Genomic DNA, 26,168 nt, shown 5'->3' on the forward strand with positions numbered 1-26,168 from the left:
ATGGGTCTGTGAACTTTCTTGTACAGAAGAATACTGCATGGGCCTGTGAGCTTTCTTGTACTGGATAATGGTGCACTGGCCTATGAACTTTCTTGAACAGGAGAATGGTGCATCTAGTCTGGACAAGGGTTTTTAGAGTACTGAAAGGGTAAATAAAATATTACAGAAAATAAATATTACTTTAAAATCAGTTTTCTTTTCTTCAATAAATCATTTCTGCATACACATAATAATATAATCCATTTTTGTATACAATTTGAACCTTTCCTTTATTTTTGAAATTATCACAATCATAGAAGCATGTATGTGTGTGACACTTTCTAATTAGAATATCACTTCTTTTGACTTTACTTTGTTGAATGCTGATTTTAAAAGTCATCTTGCATATGTTGTTGATATTTTCTATTTTCAGACCCTATAATTCCTGTGGAGATTCTTCGTATGGACAATGAATCACTAAAGTTGTACAAAAAGGCTCTTCAGGATGGAAAGGAAAAGGTATATAACATTAGAGTCATGGTGGTCGGTCAATATGGAGTTGGAAAGACAACATTAACAAAGCGCCTCCTTGGGCAGCAAGTCGAAATATCTGAGAGGAAAAGCACCGAAGGAATTGATGTGTATAAACATTGTTGCAAAATTGATCTGGACACTGGGGAATGGACAGTACAGTATGCAGGTGGGCTGTCATAATCCCTAAGATTTACTAATAATAAGAATAATAATGTGAACACAGTACCTATTTTTTTGAAGCTCTAAGTGTAATACAGTATTAGATGACATTCACATTCAACAAGATTTAGAACAACAAACGCGATAAAATTACAAAATAAGATGCAGGTGTTAGATTTTATTTAGATGTCATGAATTAGTTGGGTTCTTTTATGCTTGTTCCTGCCTATGAAAATTAGTGTGGAATAGTAACTAAACAAAATGATGAACCAACAAGAGGTAATTAAAATATTTTAATATGCTTACCAGGGGTGAAGCTAGACTTGATTTTTAGGGAGAATGACTTCTCCTTTTGAACAAAATAGGGAGAAGTGTGAGCTGAACAGGGAGAAGTGTGCGCAAAGCGAAACATACAATATGTGTGTCTGTGTGATTTCATTTTCTTATTTGAATTATGCCATAAATTCCCCAGCATTCATATTTGCATGTAACATTGGTTTTAAGCAAAACCTTAGTTCTAAGTAGAATATGTTCTGAGATATCTATATTATAAACAGATTTGTGCATTTTTACAAACTATCATATTCATATTTAGTCTATTTTGGTAATATGACTTAATAAAAAAACAGAGACTTTACATTGTAATGCATTTTAACTGAGTATTAACTAGATTACAGTATTGTAATGAATTTTAACTGAGTATTAACTAGATTACAGCATTGTAATGCATTTTAACTGAGTATTAACTAGATTAATGTATTGTAATGAATTTTAACTGAGTATTAACTAGATTACAGTATTGTAATGAATTTTAACTGAGTATTAACTATATTACAGTATTGTAATGAATTTTAACTGAGTATTAACTAGATTACAGTATTGTAATGAATTTTAACTGAGTATTAACTAGATTACAGTATTGTAATGAATTTTAACTGAGTATTAACTAGATTACAGTATTGTAATTGCATGTCAATATATTTACTTAAAAAGCTTCCCTTAAGCAAGAATTGTTTCTTTTTACTTTCTGAAAGTTCATTATAAAATGGTACTTGAAAAGATTTCTAAACTTGTTTAAAACAACCCCTGCACCATGTACATGACATAAAATGCACACGTCTTTCAGATCATATTGTTCGTCCTAAATTCCATGTTGCTCATAAAACTTTTCCATAACTGTTCATGGACATCACACTGAAGAATTAAAGATGGTGTAGGAATGAACTAAACCATTTTTTGTCAACCGAATCAACACAGCCAAAATGAAAGTGCATCTAATTTTAGAAAGAGGGGTTTTCTTAATGTAACCACTCACTTTTAAGCTTTGATACAACAGTCCCTTGATAGGATTGCAAATATAATATTTTATTATTTGTCTACATACTTGGTGTAACATTAGGCATTGGTTAAATAGTATTTGCTTTGCTGTTTTGTTTGGGTTTTTTTTCTTCTTCATATTTTAATTTATTTTAGTAAACTCAGAATACAACCTTGCCATTACAGCATCTCGTCAAATTCCAGAACATAGCATTTTCCCATAAATATATGACGTACATAATTGCATTTTTAACTTATATCTTTAGTAATGTAATAGTTAGACTCAGCTTTCTTACACATTGTGTATTTTCCTAAATATATTTGTCCAATGGTTTACGAAAAGAGACGATCTAATAAAACGGTACTTCCCAGAACAGCGATGTCCGCCATTTCGGTTGCAAACATATTTTTATCAAGAAAAAAGTTGTACACATGGCAGCAAACATATTCATTGTGCCGATTCTATTCATAAAACTCAAATTGCTATTTATATAAATTTAAGTTTCTAAAGCAAATTTATATGTTTTTATCACCCAAGGATAACTTGCGGAAATTGGGCAGTAATACCACTATGTCGGCCAATTCTGCGCGTCGGGTAATTCTGCGAAATGATACGTCATTTCTGTTAACAGTGGATCACGTGCTATTTTGGGTCAAAATACATTGTGTATCAAGAAAGAATGGTCGTATTTTAATTAAGAAAAGTGTTGTTCATCAAGTGTACAAAACTATCCCACATTTGGACTTGAAAGGCATATGAAAATATGATTTCTAAATGTCAACATGAAGACCCACTCCATGACCTTAAACGTTTGACACAGAAAATCCTATTTACTGTGTATCTTTTAGAATAATACAAATGAATATAGAATGTGAAAGATATCAATGTATACCTTAGAAAAACTTCTGCATCTTAATAAAAGTTTCCAATTTTGCAAGAAATTGTCCCACACTTACAATATACAATATCGTTTGCTACCCAACATGTCAACTTGCCGTTAGAACAGCATACTCAAGAAATTACCTGGCATGTAGTCTGTTTCTAAGTCTTTAGTAACTCTTCCCCATAAAGAAGGCATTGTAAACACATTACATCCTATTAATTGTTGTTTCTCTTCCACATACTAGCTTATTTTTTTTAAAATAAAATGTTGAACTTTATAAATCATTTACAAGATCGGTTTAGTTTGCTTAATATCTCTTGCCACGTATTGGCATTGTTACGTTGAATGTTGTTAAACTAGCTAAGTACCTGACCTAATTACCCGACTGAAATGCTGACAAAAATAGACGATATTAATGTAATTCATTTATATAGACCGATGGATAAAAACTGCATCTTTTCAAAGCTGCGCGCAGAAACGGCCGACACATCGTGAGTCATGAAAACACAGGGGTTTTATTTTGAATATTCTGGTGACAATTGCCTCTTTTCAAATGGAATGCATTGCATTATTTTATTATAGTCAATCGGTCAAATTTGGTAAGTGTTTTGCTACAGTATTAGACATGGAAACCTTAGGTGTGCAGAAATGCCCGATAGCATTTTAGTTGTTGATTTTCTCTGGAAATGGTTAATGGTCATTCAGCTATCAAAATACGTGCCTGTGAATGTGCAAGAGGTTGTTTGTCAGTGTAATTGATATCAATGCCAACTGTATTTGATGGCTTGCAGTATACATTTTGCCTTAAGCTATATATAACATAATACTGGAACTAAGCGAGACAGCATCTCATTCAATGTTCCTCAAAAAAAAAATCACAGGGGAAGCCATTTTCGCTTTTATAACAGAAGGCGAAGTTTACACATTTTAGGCGACTTAATCGCCCACTTCACCTGGTATCGTGACCCCTGATTTACAGTTGATCTAAGTCAATATTCTGCTGTAATTAAATTTACTATAGACCATACATTTCTCTCTCTGTCTCTCTCTCTCTCTCTCTCTCTCTCTCTCTCTCTCTCTCTCTCTCTTCTTTTGGACCAGTTCATTGTTTCTATCACTTTGAGCATTGATAAGGCCCTTAGAAAATAATAACTCTCTCTTTCCTCAGTTGGTCGATTGGAGTGTTTTTATCACCTTTTGCATTGATAAGGATCATAAACAAAAATAACTCTCTTTCCCTCTCTTCAATTGGTTGGTTTGACTTAATATTTACCATCATTCATAGGTCCAGAGACATCATCGTATGATACAAGCGAAACTCCTGTAGGCTCATGTTCTCATGGATTTTTGCCGGTACCATTACAACGAACCATATTCTTGTAGGCTACTTGGTTTAAGTTCAGTTTCAAGGTCTTCATTCAGCCCAATTTCCTTTCCTCTCTTACTCCAGATTTCTGCATATTTGACCCTTATTGCATAAAAGGGGAGGGGGTGGAATGGAGAGAAGAAAGGATAGCAATGAAATAGTGAAAGTGAACCACATTAAATTCACTTGGAAAACAGGGATCACTCATACTTTATATTGTTATTTTAATACGTAATTAATAGTTAATGAGTGGAAATTCAGCATTGATAAATAGGCTTAGAATCCACAGCACGGAGTTGAAAGATATGGGTATTATTGAGCCCTGGCTAATCAAAATATGATATACCAGTAGTATTGTTGTATCAACTTGCTTTATACCAAATGCCGTGTTATTTTTAATGTAAGTATATGTGTGTGTATATATATATATATATATATATATATATATATATATATATATATATATATATATATATATATATATATATATATATATATATATATATATATATATATATATATATATATATATATATATATATATATATATATATATATATATATATATATATATACATACATATATATATATATACACACACATATATATATACACACACATATATATATACACATATATATATATATATATATATATATATATATATATATATATATATATATATATATATATATATATATATATATATATATATATATATATATATATATATATATATATATAAATATATGGATATTCACATGCAGCAACTAGGTGCTCCAAGCTTTTCTTTCCCATTCAACATGTGACTTTGCATTTGCACGATGGCATGCATCAACTACAGGTAAGTGGTATTAGGCTCACTTGGCCCTCTTGTGTTAAAATATTGTCTTTCAAAACTAATTTAGAAAAATTAGAAAACCTTGCATTCTACAGGAAAATTGTGAATTACTACATGTGTATATCTACCTATAGGTTTAGGTACTTACCATTTCAAGCTTGATTGCCTTGTTCAATCGAAGCAGAATGTGTCTTATTCACTATTACTCCTGTTTTCAGATACAGAACATGATTATCAACTCCAGCGCCTTGCCAGGGTCCTAATTAAGAAACAGTCAGTGAGTGACGGGTTTGCCGATAAGGAGGAGGTTGTAATTCCATCTCAAGGGGAGAGACCTTCGGAGAGCAGTGCAAGTGTAGACAAAGAAAAAGTTATGAGCCCTCCTGACAACAAAGTCATATCCAAGGAACAAGTTCAGATGGATCCAGGAAATGAAATGTTATTTCCTGGCAGCAATACAAATGTTACAGCGGATATACAAGTCATTATCCCTCCCCAAGGGGAGATAAATCCAGACAGTAATACAAATGTTGCAGACAAGGATCAGGGTAATATCGATTCTGTGAAGGGAATGTTGATTTCTGACACCAGTGCAAATGTTGCAGAACATATACTAGTCCGCATCCCTCCTCAGGGTGAGATAACTCCAGAGAGTAATGCATATGTTGCAGACAAGGAGCAAGTTGAAAGGGATCCAATGAGGGAAATGTTAATATTATTGCGACAAAATACTGATCAGTTAAAACATGATAAAGGCAAAGTCTCACCATTGTCTGTATGGGACTTTGCAGGGCAGTACGCATTTTATACAACACACCAGACATTCCTAACAAGGCGAGCCATATATCTCTTGGTTTCAGATGTCAGTGGAAAGGTTACTGATATTGTGGCTGATGAGTGTTTTTTTTTATAGTGAAGGGATAACAAAATGCAGAGTACATGGTGAGTCTGAGTAAGTCTACCTGATGCAATTATACATTCGTAGTAATGTTACACAGTAATAAACATTATGAGCACAGCTTTATCACGCATTGAAACAGAGTTAACACATGATCAAGAACAGTATTTGAAAGCATTCATTTTTTTTATTTTTTTTTCAAGCACACCTTTCAGTTAGATCGACATAGCTGTCAGCCTCTTCCGATTTACAAGCAAAATTCTCTATCCTCTTGTATTATTGAAAATCAGAGTTCGGATCCATGCACATGTCTTCACCTAGCTGAATAAATGTCCTCATTAACGAATCTAAGGGGCGGTATCATGATGCAGGCCTATGCACACATTTTTCGCTGCAGGATATACAGTTATTGTTACGATCATATATTCTTGTCATTTATTTTACTTTTTACTGAAATCAGTAAGCTTAAAAAATTATTTTCAGAACTGACTGATGTTTGGCTAAACTCGATACACTCCTGTGTTCTATCTTCTGAAGCTGGCACCCCCCCTGTGATTTTGGTGGGAACACATGTGGATAAAATTACTCAGGTACAACATAAATCCAAATGTCAATATGCTGCAAAGTTTGTCTTTTCCTCCTTTATATCTCTGCCATAAGGCATGATTCAGTATGAGTTTGTTCATCTGTCCATCTGTTTGATTCTGCACAGTAAGTCCACCGTAACAGTTGCCATACTGTGGATTTCTTGCACCTGCATTAGAAAGATACTTACTGATGTCTGTTTTCAGTGATTGAAGGTTAAAGTCACTAAAAGGTGATAAATTGTTTGTGTACAGTAACATTACTTGTACATTACAGACTTTATGGATAGCTTGCACTTAGCCTAAAGAGAAAACGTGTTGATTTCAGAGTCAATAAATGAAAAGGCCAATCCATATGCGATAATTTGTGCAATTTATCAATGACAAACCTACTTACTAGAGGCAGTTTGTTAAAGTAGTGGATTGACACAACCACAGTGTATTAATGACTATATTTCTTCTGGGGAGACGGGTATTTCCAGGTTTGAATTTGACACTTATGCTATGTTTTATATTGGAAATCAATGGATATTTTGCCAGATGTAATTTAATGGTCGCACTAAATTGCATGCTATTATTACTTTGCTGTCTCTTTTCCTGCTTGTAGACCCCTTCCAAGTTGAAGCCTTCCTCTGGTTAGTGTTTAGTGGTCTATGAACAAAAATAAACACAGCCCCAGTTTAGTGACTTAGTCACTTACATCATTTGGAATATCATCCTTCGTTTAATTGGACTTAATGCAGTGTGACACATGTCTGCTGCCTCTCAGGAGTTATTCTAAATTAATTCAGCTATACCTATGTCAGTCTTGCAATTTACCTTTTATCTCCAGTCCTTGCATTTGTTAGCTCCTCTGGCCATGTGGGATAGTTTGTGTCCATTGTCAATTGTTTGTTACCCAAATTAGTACAGGATTATTATTCATAATTATACTAAGGTACTTGGAAGATTGCCATGGAGCATTACGAACATATTCATGCAATGGTTTTGTTGGGAAAATATTAAAATGGTACCACATAGACATCCGGTATGGCCACAACAGTGGATTTTTAAGAGAATTGCTTCATAATGTTAGTGGGTTCTTGATCAAGCACGATGCTGAGTTTACATCCATTATGACCACATGGCAGCCATCTTGAACATATGTTATTACTACTCTTCATAACTGGAATGTCTTGTTATTTTCATAATAGTAATACAGTATCATATTGATCCTAAATGAAAATGGTGGTGATTTGACTCCCATTAGGGCTATGATGGTAACCATCTTGTAAATCTTACTACAGAGTTGCCTGAATGGATGATTGTATCAACATATTGTTTCCTCCAAAATATTTATTTTGATGTCTAGTTAGTCTTAGTCCTAAATGAAAATGGTGCTGGTCATCCATGCAACATAATTGAAATGAGATCAAATTTGAATATGTTATTGCTTCAGAATATAAGGATTAAATTAGCTTCAGAGCTCATCTGTTAAATGTATATTGTCTAGTCTGGGATTTGCAGACTATATTTAGTTGCTCCACTTTTGTCTGGAATGAAGTTTTATACCCCCTTTTGTGAATGTTTGTGTAAGACTGTGGAGATTGCAGTATTCGTGTTGCATTAAAAATTGCTAGCAACTCCACCTTCCCTTTCATCGAGCTGTTAGCTAACATTTAAATCTTCTTCATCACTTGCATCCTCACCTATGATGCAGCTGATGTGTATGGACCTTGTTGTCGCCAGTTTATCTTGGGTGAGAGATATGTTTTGCACGTGAGCTTGATATATCTAGTTTAATTTTTTGGACCAGAAGCAACTGCCAGCAAAAGGAAAAGAGTTAGAGACCCAAAGAATAACATCTGCAGCAGAAGAGCTCACCCTGCCGACCACATCATTATCTGCTGCAGCATCCACCAAAGAACAGGCCAGTTCCTCAACCATCTTTCAGTCTGTGAAGATGTTTAAGCCAAGGAAAACAAAAGAGACTGTAGAGGCAACCCCAGTCTCCAGCATTACAGGTAGGTCTGTGGGATACATACATTATGTGAATAAATGTTTGCAGCAGGTTGGTTATGTACTTTCCTGTATGAGGTCAGTACTGTCATTCATTATCTTCAGACTTTTATAAAGCAGTCTTGAAAGTGAGATAAATTACATTTTAAGATATGGCAATTTTTACAATTTGTCTGTTTACGAGACTACCAGAATGTGGTTGTGCAAGGTAGGTGATTACTCAATACAGGTGTAGAGTAAGTTGAAATGACTCCTTAAAAGTGATGGTTTATGTCGGGTAATCATTTATTGACTTGCAATAATTCTGTTTAAGAGATGACTAAAATTAACTTTTAAGGCAATTTATCACTTAATATGGGTATCCTTTAAAAGAGGTCGTTGATCTTTAGAGTTGCATTTCTGCAATTAGTCTGCTTAAGTGACATGAATAAATGTTCAAGTCAGGTGGTCAAGTAATAGAGGTGACCTTTAAGATGGGTTTGAATAATAGGAGAAAATTACTCTGTAGAGTGCAATTACTAGCATGGTTCATTAGACTGTATTCCACCATTTAGTAAATATAATTAAATATATGTTTTGCAGCCTAGTAAGACACTTGAAACATAACCTTTTTGGTCATGATTAAGGCATGCTAAACACTGTACCGCGGTGACATCTACCCCTTGTGCATGCCTCTTTACAAAATGCAGGGAACTAATAGAGCAGTGGTCTGGTTAGTCATTACAGCAAGAAGTTGGTATGTATTTTTATGACCTGAATTCCTACAGCAACAGTCAAGACTGAACGAACATATGCTAATGGCTCATTAAATCCCCATAATATCAACATTACATAACCAGTAAAGTTTCTTGTATGCTTTGTATAGTGTCAGAAGGGGATGGTGGACTACTAACTTTAAATAACCAGTAAAGTTTCTTGTATTCTTTGTATAGTGTCGGAAGGGGATGGTATACTAGTCAGATGGCACGCTACCGAAAATGTAAAATGGACTAGTCAGTGCTTCCAATCACTTTTTGTGACAGTTATATGGATTATGAATTCTGTATCATTGCACTGTCATTAATACAGATTTTAATATTTTGATCTGACTGTTGAATTGTTAGGAAACTAAATGATTTTGTTAGTTGCTGGTTATTTTATTAAAATTTGTATTGAGTTTGAAACTTAGTGAGTAGAAGAGTGGATTCAGTAAAGCATCATGGCCATAAAAACAGGTGCATTAGATGAGAAGAAAATATGTATGAATGTCATGGAGACACTTAATCTGGAGTCTGCAACTGTGCTTGTGTGATGTTAAATTAGACACCTGGGTACAATGAGATCTTTTTGTTTCAAATAGTAGGGTTATTACATATTGAAGTCTCAAGGATCATTTTTTATTTATAAATACAACACTTTGGATTTGTTCCAACATGCCAATAAAGTAACTGTCATCCATATAAAGAGCTAAGTATTTTTATTTTAATTACTGCTGTGTGTTACTTAGATGTTACTGTTTGTCATTGTCACTTTTCTCCCATGATGCTTCAAACACAGGGCCAGGCAAGCAGGATTGACCGGTTTATACCAGTGGAGAAATTGAAGATGACAAAAGTTACACAGAAAATGCAGTTATATCCCCAGCTGTGTTACTATGATTTGTTTGGTAATGGCCAGAACTATGTAATTTAAAGAAGTGAGTTTTCATGTAATCACTATACAGTACTTTCATTTTCAGCGATTATGTGTCATTTTGTTGTGTGGGCGTAGGTATGGTGATTGATTGCTGGAGAGTATAGTTGTGTGGGCGTAGGAATGATGATTGATAGCTGGATAGTATAGTTGTGTTTTAAATGTGCTTCATTTGAATGAAACTTGTATAGATTATGATTTACTGTTATTTTACATGTTTTCAACATTTTTGTATATAGACATTTGTCATGCTTATAACTTGCACATGGAGAAAGGAAGGAATAATTCTATCAATTTCAAAAATGTACAAGGTCAAATGCTACTCTGGCTCCATGATAATGCTTTATGTAAAATAACTTGATTTTGTTTCTATCGACAATTGTCACATGTTGAGAATAGCTTGCCCTTGAGGTAGAGTAGGTAAATCCATCAATTTCAAGCAGAAGAAAGTCACAGATTCAGTCTGCGTAAAACAGAAAGTTCTTTGTACATTAACCTGAGTTCTCCATCACCATAGTTTCCAAATATTGTGGATGTTTTCCATCACCTGTAGTTACCAAATACTGTGGATGTTTTGTATTTTTTATGAAAAAACTTTGAAAATTTTGGCTTTTAAAGGTCATAGTTCAAGGTTGTCATGACTGAAAGACAGTGTCTCGATATAACCTCATCTTTTCCCCAACTTCAATTACCAACAGCAATGGATAGCTTTGAATATTTGTGGATAGCATGGACATGGGGTAAGGAGCAATGGCATTGGTTTCAAGGTCAACGTTGATGGTAACTGACTAAAGCAAGCAGACTAAACGGTTTGCACACAATAACTCAAGTCCTTTACCAGCTACAGTTGTCAAACTTTGCTGTAGACCTAAATGTAATGAACGAAAGGAGTCAAAAGGTCAAAGGTTAAGGACGTTATGACAAAAATAATATAAATATGAAATAACATCAAAATGGTTTCAGCACAGTAACATTAGATCTAAAACACCTTGCGAAATATGTACACTCGGAGTAGGATAGAAGGCTTTTAATTTTGTATCAGTGGCTGAACGAAGAAAACTTTCGTCTTTACAAAATTATTATTTCTGCATCATAGACCTCACCCCTCATAACTTGTACTTAGATGGCAAAGCCTTTTCATTTTGAAGTCAAAAGAACAAAGGTGGTGATCACTTTAAAAGAAGGAAAATGGTTTCTATGCAAAATTTCAGCTTTTTTTCAGATCTGTACGAATTAGAAAATCTAATGATTGTAACATTAACATTTCCTTTGGCAGGTGTACGTTCAATCCCATTTGTAGATCAGCCAAAGAAAAAAAGGAAATGGCGGTTCTGGCAACGGACGAAAAAGGAGAGAGTTGATACCGACACAGAAAAGGTATAGTTTAGAGCATGAGAAAATGCTTTTAAGGCTTTAAAAGAGGACTCAGATACCATTTGTTCTGATAATTATTAATTGTCTTAGACTGACGCTGTGTTAAAAGCTTGTTTGGTGAACAGACAAAGCAAGTCAAAAATGATTATAAATCAGCTTTTCAGATTCAGCGTCCCTAATGTAGGACCATCTTTAATTAAAATTAAAATATTCAAATGTGCTCTGGCATGTAGCAGAAATATTTCATTTACCCTAACTGCTTCAGGTTTTATCATCATTTAATAGATTATACATATCTACTAACCAAACCAGTTCTTTCTGTCAGTATGTAATCAGATGCCTCGCATATGAAGATAGAAGTCTGTGCTTAATTAACAATGTTAGCCATTGACATAGAGAAGTAGATATGGAATTTATAATGTTAGTGGTATTATCATCCTCATAATACACATTTACAAAAAATGTATTAATGGTTAATTAATTGCTTGATAAGCCTAGGTTCAGAGACATGCTGACAGACATTGCTAAGTATTTGGTGGTGATCGACGTGTGGAGAAAACTAGGAGACAAGTTTTGATTAAGTAACTTTGTCTACATTGAGAAAACTTCTGAGTATAGAAACAGAAAGACAATTTCAGAATTAGAGAAAACCTACGAGATATTGAGAATATTAAGGCTGCTATGTTAGCACAGATTTCAGGATGTATAGGCTTAACATTAACCACAACAATGAAGCCTGATCAAGCTGATTTTGAACTTTCTCTTAACAATAACCATAACAATGAAGCCTGATCAAGCTGATTTTGAACTTTCTCTAAACATTAACCATAACAATGAAGCCTAATCAAGCTGATTTTGAACTTTCTCTTAACATTAACCATAACAATGAAGCCTGATTATGCTGATTTTGAACTTTCTCTAAACATCAACCATAGCAATGAAGCCTGATTAAGCTGATTTTGAACTTTCTCTAAACATTAACCATAACAATGAAGCCTAATCAAGCTGATTTTGAACTTTCTCTAAACATTAACCATAACAATGAAGCCTAATCAAGCTGATTTTGAACTTTCTCTTAACATTAACCATAACAATGAAGCCTGATTAAGCTGATTTTGAACTTTCTCTAAACATTAACCATATTAATGAAGCCTAATCAAGCTGATTTTGAACTTTCTCTTAACATTAACCATAACAATGAAGCCTGATCAAGCTGATTTTGAACTTTCTCTTAACATTAACCAAAACATGAAGCTTTATCAAGCTAATTTTGAACTTTCTCTTATCTGCATGTTTTTTGTTTTTTCATCAGACATCAGTTATGAACCCATCACCTGATCTGTATAACGTAGAAAAGAAGAATCTACCAAGTTTTCCTTTTTCATTATTAGGTCCATGTACAGACTGAATTACAATTCAAAGAAAGATAACCTTACCATTTGATGCCGACATTAGAGTCACATTAAAGACAAAAATTTATCCAGATAGCAAATGCATACAAGTTTGAAGGGATGAATACTAGATTAATATATTCTTTCTCACCCTTCAAGGGTTCATAAATTATAAATTTGCGACAAATTGGATAAGGACATTTATACTTCAGTTATAAAAGGTTTCCAATATATATAAATTCATTGAGCACACTCCCCTCACATGTACTGAGCTCATTTTGCTCAAAACCTCTGAGGAGGATGGAGATTGTTCATAAATATATTTGTATTTGCATGCAAACATGAATAACGTACCTTAGAACCCACCAAACACAATCAATTAATGTAACCTTACAAATATCCTTTCAAACAATATTTAGGTTTTTAATTGCAGGTGAAAATAATTAACCCACCAAACATGATCAGTTACCATAACCTTTCAAATATAATTTCAGACCCCTTGAAGTACCTTTCATCTTATTTTATCAAGGTAACAGTCAACATGCATTGATAATTTAAGCATTTACCATGGATGTGCTGAATGAATTCAAAATATTCAACAGGAATGAAAGCACAAAATATGACTCTGTGAATTTAAATTGTTGTGTTTCTATCACTTGATAAAGAAAATATGTGAGAATCATTTTTGTATACTTAACTGACAAAAGTTAAACAGGTCTTCTGCCATGGTACAGTTGAATCCAGTCTTATTTCCTCAATCATTCTCTAAATATATATGACCGATTCCATTCTAATCAAAGGAAAAAGATGATCTTATTTTCCATTTGCATCCTCTAAGCTTTCTGATCAATTGAGAAAACCGATCATGTATCTGTCTCATCCTCACAGGATCCATTTCCAAAATGCAATATATCCCAACTAGGGAATTTCTCCAGCTCCTTGGATTGTTTTATGCAGCAGCAAATGTTATCCATTTTGGTAAATCTAAATGCACTCTTTTCAGATGACACTACTATCTCAAGAATGCCCCTTCTCATGTTGTGCAATTAAAGGATCACGGTAGTGAAGGAAATACTATCATTACTGGACCAGTGACACAAAGTTGGATCATGAGAGGAATACCTTGAAGCAGCTGCAAATGGTTTTGACCCTATGTACAGATGCAAGCACCTGTGATTGAACAATTATCTTTGATCTGATTTTGGCATGTCAGTGATCAACAGGGTCTGGAAGACATGGGCTCTTCATTAATCTCTTGGAGATGAAAGCTATCATCAGACTTTCGTTTTAAGATCATGCTCGTCATGTCAGACAATTCAGTGGTGGTAAGGTATTGTCTCAAGCAGTACTTTACCAAATGACCCCAACTCTGCATTCTGGTCTGGACATGCTGCTGTTGGTGCGCACAAGATATATTCCCGGCAGACTCATTGTGTTGGCTGCTTCTTTTTCAAGCAGGGGAGAGATTCTCCATACAGAATGTCCATCTATTCGTCAGTTTTTCATCGGACTTGCCAGTTATGGTGGTATTCCATGATCGATCTTTTATCAACCAAGTAGAACCACAAATCGTTCACCTTAATTTGAGCGAGGAACATATTCGAAGGAGAAAATATTTTTTTTAAAAATAAATTAGGCCTCTCCTAGAATATTTGCATGATCACATAACTTTAATATCTTCCGACTCCCCCATCCCCCCATGTGAGCATCCCATTACATGATATTGTGCTCAGTTTAAAACTACCACGTGTGTTGCATGTGAAGGTAATTAACAAGAGTTATTTGCCTTTGCGAATATAATACATGCAAAAACACACATTGTTGCCTTTGGGACGATTGGATTTGGGTGGTAGTAGGCAGGGCTTATATTCCTAAATTTAATGTGAATAGGTAAGTATTCCAGGATAGACATAATTTATTGAATATTTTATATTTTGTTTTAGATCTATCGTTACGAGCTGTGTGAGAGATACTTCAGAGAGATCCGTTCTTATCTGAGAGACAAACCTACCAGGCTTCACTTAGTTGATGAGGACTTTGCCATTGACAACACTACTGTGGACAGAAAACTGGAGGATTTGAAGAGGAAAATTGTAGAGGTGGCATCTCAGCAGTCGTACTGGGGAGAGGAGATACCTGCACGGTGGATTCCTTTGGAACAAGAACTGATGAAGCTGAAAGCTGCCGGAATCAAGGTACGCATTCACAGGCATGTTAATGTTTAACTTGTTTGTTTTGCTTCTGTGATTGCAGAATTGACAGTTTTCTTGCTGTCCTTCCATTGTCCATCCACCTTGCTTATATTTTAGCATGATGGTATAAAACCTATTAAATTTAGAATCATTATTGTTTTACCCTATTAACATGGCAACATATGTGTGATAGCACCGTAGTCCTAATCCAAGGGTCAGAGTATTAATCCCCATCCATATGAGTCCATATCAGCAGCCTTGGTGTATCCTTGGGGATGGAAATTGACTCTCATTTCCTCAGTTTTTAAAGTGGCATTAAAAAACAGTCTACATGGATATTTAATCCACTTCATCATAGTTTCAGGCCATTGGGGTTGTGTTTTAGCTTGAAAATACTTTTAAACATCTTTGAATCTTTGACATAAAAATAGTCATAACACAATTAAGCAAAAGTCACTTGAGATAAACAGTGTAAAAAAGAATGAACCTGCTGTATTTAGTGCTGTGTTGTAGTTAAATTTGATATAATTTTGCCCCATATAGTACAGTTTATGTATTTCTTAATCATTTTCTTCATGAACATTCCATGTGGACATGTTTTACATTAGTATCAGCCAAATGTTGTTATGGTGCATAGACAAAAATGAAAAAGCTAAGAATGATATGAGTTGTTTTACTGCCTTTTGTAGACTTTTTGAAGTGACAATAACCATTCCTCCAGAAATGATCTTCCTTCTGTTCTGATCTTTTTTATGGTGAGGCAACGTGACATAGGCTTCACGATTGACTGACCTTAACCTTTCGGGGCAAAATTAAACATTTATCAACATTATACATTGGTATAATATATAATTAGAGAGAAAGGAGAGGGGTTCATTGTGATGGTAATTTAAAGACTATCTCCCAATAATCATCTCAGAAATGTAAAACTTCTTTTAATGTTGCTTGTAAATAAAAGGAGCACATATATAATCAGTGGACAGTTATAAAGCTTCTCTGACTTCAATTGTGCAATTCTCATTTATCTCATTTTCATAATCTAAGTTGTCTGCTATTTCTTCCATCAACTGAATCCTTTTTCATTGTATTTGACATTTTTTTTATAGTACTCACATAGATTGTGTGTCCCATTCCATTTAATTTGAAAGGTTTAAGTACTTCACACAGATGATATTTATGCATGTCGCATTTGATTTAATTTGATGATTTTAAATACTTCGCACAGATTGAGTTTATCTGTGTCCCATTCCATTTAATCTGATGGATTTAAGCACTTCACAAGGGAAGCTTTATTTCATCATTTTTGGTATCCTTGTCACTGTAGTCGGTTTTAGGGTAATTATTTACCAGCACAATTCTTGTTTTGATTCATTGTTTCTTTCTTTAATTTATTTCTGTATTTTGGAATGCTTTTCAAGATATGTGCAGATAATCCAGACCTGCCATTCATTACGATTCTGCCGTAAGTCTTACGCAATTACCCTTAAAATATGGATTCATGGCATGCAAGCAAAAACTACGGAAAAATTATTGTTGACGAAACATCCGGATAATTGGTTCATTAATGTTCGATTTGGATCCGGGTTTCATATTAGAATTTGTGAAATTAGTCAGGGAACCAGACTAACTTTACAGCAGCATCCAAATCACTTTAAACTGCATATATTTGTTCATTTAAGCATCTGCATGATCAAACAGTTGATTACAGCTTTTTTAATGGCGTCCAGAAAGCGTTGTTGTATAAGGGAAAATAAGGTTCTAGGAAAGTGTGAATAATCAACACAGAAGAATAAAAAGGAGTATTTCAGATTATTGTGAATTAAAGCTGGAAAGGACACAATTATGTTTATTTAACATCACATGCTAATTTGAGTATGTCCTGTTGCGGTAGATATGATTGCCGTCATGATCATCATGTGAAATGGAAAAAAAAATTCCTAGCTACGATGTCGTAGCCTCAACTTGATGTGTTGTGATAGGTGTTGGGCTACTAATATTAGTACTAAGAATTTACAAGAATTACCTCAGGTTGAGAGATAGCAACAAGCTATTGAGTTGCACAGGGTTTAGAACTTCAGTTTGTGCAGCTGTATTAGTGCTAATTAAATTATACGCATACTTTGCAAAGTTTTTAATGTTTATCATCACTGCGTCAAACTTTTATTTATGTTCTACAGCTTTACAATAGCAGTTATTGATATTTTGTTACACCTCACTGAAAACTGGACAAACTTACAGAAAAAAATCAACTGCCTTACTGAGACAGATTCATCAGGGTTGGCAGGTCTTCAGACACTTTCATAAGCTGGCTGCTTGGGACATGACCACCCAATGTGTATGCAGGAACAGTTGAAAGTTTTCATTACAATCAAGCCAAAAAGAAGAAACCTGATGTTTCCTCCTTGTAGTGGAAGACCCCTTATATTCCCAGGTTGGATCTTGTGAAGTTCTAGCTTAGGTAATTCACCATTTTGCATAATGGAGGCTCTTGCAATGCATCATCAAATATGGATTCAGTGCTATGTACACAGTAGCAAGCATAGCTGGAACAGCAGAAAGTGTTCCAAGGCAGTAAGACTGGAGACTGATGTTTGACTGAGATAAAAAAAATAGAATGCCATCACGCATGTCACTGTTTATGTGGTTCCAGTTGAGATCGTGAGCAGAAGTCAATACTACCTTATGTTCTCTGGGACATCACAGTTATGTCTGCGACAGGCCTTGCCAATGTCTCGTACAATGCATCAACACAGGTAAAATGCACTGAGTCAGCAAATAGTATTTCACAGAGTACAGGTTTAGGATTTGCCTTCGCCTTATATTAGACAGCACGTGAACCTCCTTGATAACAAGTCCTGCCAATTGCTTCTGTTGTATCTCTCTTTTCGAAGCTAATAAAACTATATATATATATATATATATATATATATATATATATATATATATATATATATATATATATATGGCACCATATGCACAAGACATCAGCAATCTCCATGTGCTTGGCAGTATTGAAATAGATTATAAATGTGTGATGAAATGCCTGCAGAAAATGCAATCAGACAACCTTGGTCATCTCAGTTTTGAGGATGCAGTTAAGGCGGCGAGTACTAACCTTTCTTCCATTGGATACAGTGTTTGTTAAATGAAACTGCATTTTTCTGGTAAGCATGCAAAACACAAGATGGTCAATTCCCTTGCCTTTACTCAATATAACTATTTCTTCTCGCTGCTCAGTTTTAAAGAAGTCAACAAAGAAAGTGAATGACATCATTGTGTGCCTGAAGGTGACTATAACTGACTACCAACATAAGACATCTGAGTATCTCAACTATCTCCACAGCTTCGTGTTAACAAACACAGTCACAAAAGTACAGGACATTAGTGCAGTGTGGACACGATAATGGCAGGTGAAATCCACAACCCATCTGACAATTATGCTAAACTGCTTCCTTGTCTTTGTTTTCAAAACTCTTGCCATTATGCTGCCTCCATAACCCTTCCAGGTACCATTAACTCCACATTTCCAACAAGGCATATCAGAAATCTGTTTCTGCTCTTCACTGCATGAGAAGTATATACCCATACAGCTTTCCACACATACCTTTCTGGAGCCCAGATGTAACTGTGTGCATCTAAATTTGGTAATAATACTTTCATTCCACACATACCTTTCTGGATCCCAGTTGTAACTATGTGCATCTAAATTTAGTAATAATATCATTCCATATATACCTTTCTGGAGCCCAATTGCAACTGTGTGCATCTAAATTGAGTAATAATACTATTGTCAAGTTTCTTAACCTGACATCTGTTCTTTGAAATAAATAATTTGGTTTGAGCCCACCTTGTTAAAATGGCAGGCAGTGCAACTAGTGTTTGGTTCCAGCATTTGGGTGAAGTTAGATTCTCTACCAAACTCCAATTTACAACCAGGTATGGTGGATTATTTCTAAGTCTATTTTGCATTATGCTGTGGTGATTTGTGGTGCCCAACCTTTCGAGGTGGCCATATACATCAGTTCAATTACTCATATAAGCCATATGTTTAGCAGTTTCACTCCACCTTTTCATCATTTTACCATCAGTCTTTGTTGCATTAGAAAGAATTAACTTAATTCTGTCAACCTTGTCAAGCTATTCTGAAGCGTACAGTAGAGAACCCTACTGACATCAGTCATGGCAACTTTTCTTGGACCATCATGCTCTCACCAGGCTGGCAAATTATGCATGGCACATATATTTATCATTTGTATTACTTATCTGCTCTTGCTGCCAAATTCCCTCTTCACTCCTTGTTCTAATGTTCTTTCAGTTTCAGTCTAAGTCAAAGAAGGACAATATTCCATAAGATGGCAGTTGACTGAGGAATCAGATTGGGGTAATGTTTGGTTGTGTTTTGTTATTCTAGACCTACAGTTAGTAAGTCCCCAGTTATTAATTGACGGAGATAATAATCACATTGGATTGGGAACTAGAACCGGGAAAAAATGTATAGCTGGTAAGTATTATCTAATTAAAGTCAGTTTGCCCCCACCAAACTGGAAACAATACTAGGACTTAACATATATTGCATCAGCTTACATCATTCATGTATTAGCATCTATTTATTAGTAGGTTTATGATGTTTTGCATGGCATCGTTATCCCGTTCAATGATAGAGAACATTTTCACATATAATGCAGTATGTGTCATGTATATAAATAAAGGTCATAACAAAGTTTCTTTTGTCTTGAGTAAAAACAACATGAAAGTTTTAAATAACATTCAGCTCAGTAAACTAAGTTGTATATATTTTTATGTCTACAGGTGATTCCATTGACTCTGTTGGAAGACTTGAATAAGGCTGGAGCTGTTCAGATAGCCACAGATGAACTAGATTTGTTTCTTCGATTCCACCACGACATTGGCACGATCCTTTTCTTCAGGTAAGATTGGAAGTTTTTGTCTCTGTAATTATGTGTGGTTTTATTTTCTTACCCCATGTACAAGGCAAATTCTTTAAGTGCAAATGGATATGATGACTATAGGTAAATCAGTTGCTGTATTTCTAGTAAGAAGGATAGGTAAAATACATGTATGTTAGTTTCATTGATTATTTAGGTGTGTTTTGGTCTGTCTTTTGAGACTTAGAAAGGGTTTAACATTATTAACAGAACCAAAGTTGGGGTAAAGTTCTGAATCAGTTGCTTCAAAAGATAATCAATCTCACCATATTATATCAGTACCATGAATATCTTGTACTCATTGTCAGTGGCACTATTTGTTATCCAGTAGCAACAATTGGTTAATGTGTTTGATGGGATCATGGTCATTTAGACAAGAACACCAACTGCCTATATGGCAACAACTTAAGGTAAGCTTTTGCCTATTTTGTTTTGCGAAAAGAAGCACTGAAAGAATGAAACCAAAAGATGTTTTATTTACCTCAGCTGGTTCCATTATCAGTGTGGCTTAATAGTAACATCAATGACACTTTGCATTTTACTCTTGCATTGCTTAAGTTCTTCCTCACATTAAATGGAAAATTTAAGCAGTCCTGAGCTAGAAAGAATACAGACACAGTCTATCCCCCTTGTCACTGGCTTATGCACAATAGCCATAATTGTATTCATGGCTATTTTGTTTTGTTGAATTGCTCTTTAAAAATATTTCCTTTCTTTCTCATATCAGAGATTATGTTTGTGTAAATTTATAAATTCGGTTTGTGTATAGGTAGAGTGTTGACACTGTCGGTTCATTATAGATATCATTGTAGTTTACATCCTGTTGTGAGTTTTTACACATGCATTGTTATATATTATCTAAAGTGACATTTATGGTAATGTTTCTGCTCTCTGCTTATGAGATCTGTTAAGTCAAACTTGATCCTAAATCAATTAATTTTGGTTGTTTCTATACTTACTAGGCGTTTGGTTCTACGCCAGTCATTGCCATCATTAACGTACTGAACGGAATATTTTGCTGAGTGTTGGATTGGTTTTATTGCAGGTATTACGGCTTTCAATAACATTGATAAACATGATCTCATTAGTGTTTCTGACTGCAATAATATCACAAAATATTGGCAGTTGTGGGTATAAAAAAGTCATATGAGATGGCCACCCTAGCCACCTTGCTCCGTTTTCGTCATATTATTGTTATTGGAATAGTCAACAGGTTTCAACAGTTACCAAAATTATGGACTATCCAAGGCAGTGTTGGCATGATTGATAACTTTATTTGTATCAGTTTTTGCTCAAACATTTCAATGTGCATCATACCTAATCAGCATGTTTATATGTCCCAGTATTCCTTCCTGATTTATCAGTGTGTTCATTCCTGATGTATCACTGTGTTCAAATGACCCGGTGTCCATTCCTGATGTATCAGTGTGTTCATATGACTCAGTGTTCATTTTTTTATGTATGCATGTGTTTACATGACCCAGTGTTCATTCTTGATGTATGCAAGTGTTTATATATCCCAGTGTTCATTTTTTATGTATGCATATGTTGATATGTCCCAGTGTTCATTCCTGATGTATGCATGTCTTTACATGACCAAGTGTTCGTTCCTGATGTGCTAGTGTGCTCACATGACCCAGTGCTCATTTTTTATGTATGCATGTGTTTACATGACCCAGTGTTCATTCTTGATGTATGCATGTGTTTATATGACCAAGTGTTAATTATTGATGTATCCATTTGCTTATATGACCCAGCATTCATTCTTGGTGTGTCTGTATTTCTATGACCCAACATTTATTTTGGATGTATCAATGTGTATATATGACCAAGTGTTCGTTCTGGATGCATCCATGTGTTTATATGACTTTGTGTTCATTCTTGATGTATCATTGTGTTTATGTTTACCAGTGTTCATTCTGGATTGTTTCCACATGTTGATTTGACCCAGTGTTCATTTTGAATGTATTAGTGCACTTATTTGACCCAGTGTTCTTGATGTATCCGCGTTTCTGACCGTGTCTTCATTCTTGATGTATCAGTGTGTTTATATGACCCAGTGTTTGTTCTCAATGCATCCATGTGTTTACATGACCCAGTGTTCATTATTGATGTATCTATGTGCTTTTATATGACTCAGTATTAATTTTTGATTTATCAGTGTGTTTATATGACCCAGTGTTCATTCTGGATTGTATCCATGTGTTCAAATGACCCAGTGTTCATTATTGATGTATCCATGTGTTTATATAACCCAGTGTTCATTCTTGATGTATCAATGTGTTTATATGACCCAGTGTTCATTCTTGATGTATCAATGTGTTTATATGACCCAATGTTTATTCTTGATGTATCTCTTTGTTGCTATGTCTCAGTGTTCATGCTTTATGTATCTGTGTGTTTATATGATATAGTGTTCATGCTTTCTGTGTATGTGTGTTTATATGACCCAGTCATTATCCTTGATGTATATGTTTGTTTATATGACCAAGTGTTCATCCTTTAGGTAGCTGTGTATTTGTATGACCAGTGTTCATCCTTGATGTATCTGTCTGTTTATATGACCCAGTGTTCATCCTTGATGTATCTGTGTGTTTATATGACCCAGTGTTCATCCGTGATGTATCTGTGTGTTTATATGACCCAGTGCTCATTCTTTATGTATCCATATGCATATATGATACACTGTTCATGTTAGATGTATCAGTGCTTTTAATTTATTATATTTTTCAACTTGCTTCTAGTTCATGTTTATCTCCTTGGCATGAGGTTTACTCAAGTAATGGTCAATGAATGCATGACTTAATATATATTCTAAACTATCACTGTAATTACTGATGGCATACTCTAAATTGGGTGAGGCATTTGAAGCAGTTTATATGACAATTTTAAGATAACATGTAAAGCATTGACTTTGTAACTAAATCATTGCAGAGATTTACTTTGTTTAGTTTGAATATTGTAGATTTTGCTTATTGGAAGACAGTTATTATGGTTTTTTGGAATGGCGGCTTTCATTGTAAGTATATATGGTGTGGGATGCTTGTGATGAATTGGCTCAGCTTCCAAATAATTCACGTTGGAATAAGGTTGTTAGTTTTATTTTCCCTATGTTATTGTCTCTTATTAAGATTATTAGTTTTTGTGTACACACTCTCTTGGAAACCACACAAAACTCCCAAAAGCTGAGCACTTATGGGACAAAAGAGAATGTAATATGAGAACATTGGTATATGTGTGTAAAAGTGTGTGGAATTAAGAAAACTATGATGTTTTACTTTTTATCTGAAACATTTGCATTTATTTACGAATTAGCTGAACAAGATATGTTCCTAGTGAAAGTCATATCCTGTCACATGATTAGATACAGTTGCTTCACATAGAAATATTGTCTGAGAAATGAGATACAGTACTTTTCTATCTTTGCCATTGGAATTGTGAATGATACTCGACAATGTCTAAATACTATGAATAATTCATAATGTCTACAATTCAAGTGCCTAGCTTGACGAAGGCATGGATAATGGTGTGTTGTATCTTCCTTTGTTTTGTAATTATTGTGCCTTATGTTAATGATTCCATTTCTTGTGCCATAGTCTAATAATGGTCATCCTTTTTAGTGATTCCATCTCTTGTTCCATTGCTTAATAATGGTCATCCTTTATAGTGACTCCATCTCGTGTTCCTTTGCGTTCATCCTTTTTAGTGACTCAATCTCATGTGCCATTGCTTAATAATGGTCATCCTTTTTAGTGACTCCATTTCTTGTTCCATTGCTTAATAATGGTCATTCATTTTAGTGACTCTATCTCTTGTTCCATTGCTTAATAATGGTCATCCTTTTTAGTGATTCCATCTCTTGTCCCATTGCTTCCTAATTAATCATAAAATATTTTGTATCTTAAGACTGCTCTACATTTTCAGGGTATGGCCACCTTCCTGTTTAACAAAATGCTTATATTTCATTTTAAAAACATTTTATTAATCTTGTATACAAATCACAAGATAACCAGCAAAAGATCAGTCTTTTTAAATGGCTGACCTACAAGCACTTAGTGATTAATACATGTAATTAGCCCTAAAAGCTGGCTCTTTTGTATGGTGCAAAGATTTCAGATTAGATTATTGTCAGGTTTGATCTGTGTTGGCACACGTGTCAGATGTTAGTTTAACCATACATGCCCTTGGGACATTTTCTTTGTTTATCGTTGAACCGAGCAGACCACTGAAGTAACTATTAACCGTAATAAATCTGTTTCAGTGTGTGTCAGGAATTTGATAGCTAAGAATATGCCAATGTTTCATCTTAGTTCCAGTTTTATGGGGTATTTTTAAGCATAAAATTGAAATTGGGATCAAAATTTCTTTCGGTGTTCACAGTTGCGGAGTTTGGTTTACTGGTGAGGAATATTGACAATAATAAACAAAGAAAAAATTAGGCACGTAAAAGGAATATGTGTTGATGGGATTCTGGTATACAGAATTTTCAGTTTGAGGGATTCATATATATATATATATATATATATATATATATATATATATATATATATATATATAGAGAGAGAGAGAGAGAGAGAGAGAGAGAGAGAGAGCGAGGGAGAGTAGAGAGAGAGATACATTTGTGTGTGTGTATGTTTGTGTGTGTGTGTGTGCATTGTGAGAGATGTACATATCTTGTTAAAGTAACATCAATGTCAGACAATACTGTTTGAATCACCAAAACTGTCTCAGCATATGGAACAATATCCCACCATTTACATACCAGTCATAAGGTTAAGCATATTGTGCTATGATGTGTGTGTGATTAGGATTTTTAACGTAGATTTAACAATTTTTCAGTCATGTCACTATGATGTCTGCAGTGTGGCAGTTTATAGTGATGTCTAGCACTGGGGCATAATGCCACAGACATGTAGCGTGATGTCCCACCCAGTCACCAGGCCAACCAGTCCTAACACTAACCTCTTAATGCTGAGCGCCTAGCAAGGCAGCTGTTAGTACCATTTTTGTAAGTCTTTGGTATGACTCGGCCGGTGTTCGAACCCATAACATCCCACTTCAGAGACGGATGCTCTAACCATTAGGCTATCGGAGCGGTCTACTATGATGTCTCTTTCCATCTGTTGATCTGCTCGTCTGTCTGTTACCAGATATTTAGGCACAGTAAGTTAAGTTTTCTACCATCCACAATTCACAACAGATGTCACTTAGTGCAAGGAAGTGACCTATCAATTTTGGCGTCAAACATTAAAAGGTCCAGGTCATTGACAGAAAGAAGCAAAATCGTTTGTGCACAATCACTTAAACTCTTTGCAATATGCAATTACTAACATTTATGGATGGCTTACTCTTTGGGTAAGGAAGAAACTTATCAGTTGGTGGAGCAAACGTCAAGGTAACCTTGACCGAATGACGAAAATGATTCCTCCACAATAGTTTCAGTTCTGGACCATTTAAAGTTACAAAAGTTTGTGACTGGCATTCATTTGGGAAATTGAAGATTAATATCATTGATACATTGATTTTGTTTTACTAACAGAATATAGGTGAAGTCAAAGTATTTAATGACTGAATAATTATGACTCACTGTTTTCCAGACTCTGAAGCAAGAGTAATACTTTATAGCTCTCGTTTTTATTGATACTTTTATTTATCTTCCACAGCCTGGACGTATTGAAAGAGCACATTGTGTTGGACCCACAGTGGATGATTAATGCCCTCAAGTCCCTCATCACTGCTGAGGTGTTTGTTCTGAAAAGTGCCCTACCTATCGCAGACAAGTGGTAAGAGTTCAAGCAGAAAGGAAAACTTCATCCAGAACTGATCGGTTTGTAAAATCCTTACTTTGTATAACTTATTTGCCTTGAACAGGTTGAAACTTTGCACACACATTAATCCTATGATCTAGTTATACATATTTTCATAAGATGTTTTCAAAATATGACTGCCTCTTTAAATTTTATGGTAATTAAACTAAATAACAAAACGGGTAGATCTTTAATTCCAAAGTATGTGGGTTGTATTCTTATGTAA

General features: G+C 34.7%; 1 protein-coding gene, 1 long non-coding RNA gene and 1 pseudogene across 5 annotated transcripts in view; 2 read left to right on the plus strand and 1 right to left on the minus strand.

Annotated features, from left to right (window-relative positions):
- LOC149773267 (uncharacterized) overlaps window positions 1-26,168 on the minus strand; it is a 142,485-nt gene that overhangs the window by 45,147 nt on the left and 71,170 nt on the right. The window lies entirely within an intron of this gene.
- On the plus strand, window positions 417-25,922 carry LOC149773268 (uncharacterized; annotated as a pseudogene). Its single transcript, XR_016417418.1, has 8 exons — window positions 417-679; window positions 5,300-6,023; window positions 6,463-6,569; window positions 8,359-8,566; window positions 11,509-11,609; window positions 14,941-15,210; window positions 19,999-20,117; window positions 25,799-25,922. The product of XR_016417418.1 is annotated as an uncharacterized LOC149773268 (transcript).
- The window catches only part of LOC149773269 (uncharacterized), a 41,714-nt gene continuing 31,928 nt past the window's right edge, over window positions 16,383-26,168 (plus strand). The window contains exons 1-2 of the mRNA XM_089946541.1: window positions 16,383-20,117; window positions 25,799-25,962. The gene's annotated coding sequence lies outside the window, so the exon portion shown is untranslated. The remainder of the gene's footprint in view (window positions 20,118-25,798; window positions 25,963-26,168) is intronic.

The sequence above is a fragment of the Sinohyriopsis cumingii genome, unplaced genomic scaffold, assembly GCF_028554795.1.
Source record: "Sinohyriopsis cumingii isolate HCF-2022 unplaced genomic scaffold, ASM2855479v2 utg000721l, whole genome shotgun sequence".
Taxonomy (NCBI): Eukaryota; Metazoa; Mollusca; class Bivalvia; order Unionida; family Unionidae; genus Sinohyriopsis; species Sinohyriopsis cumingii.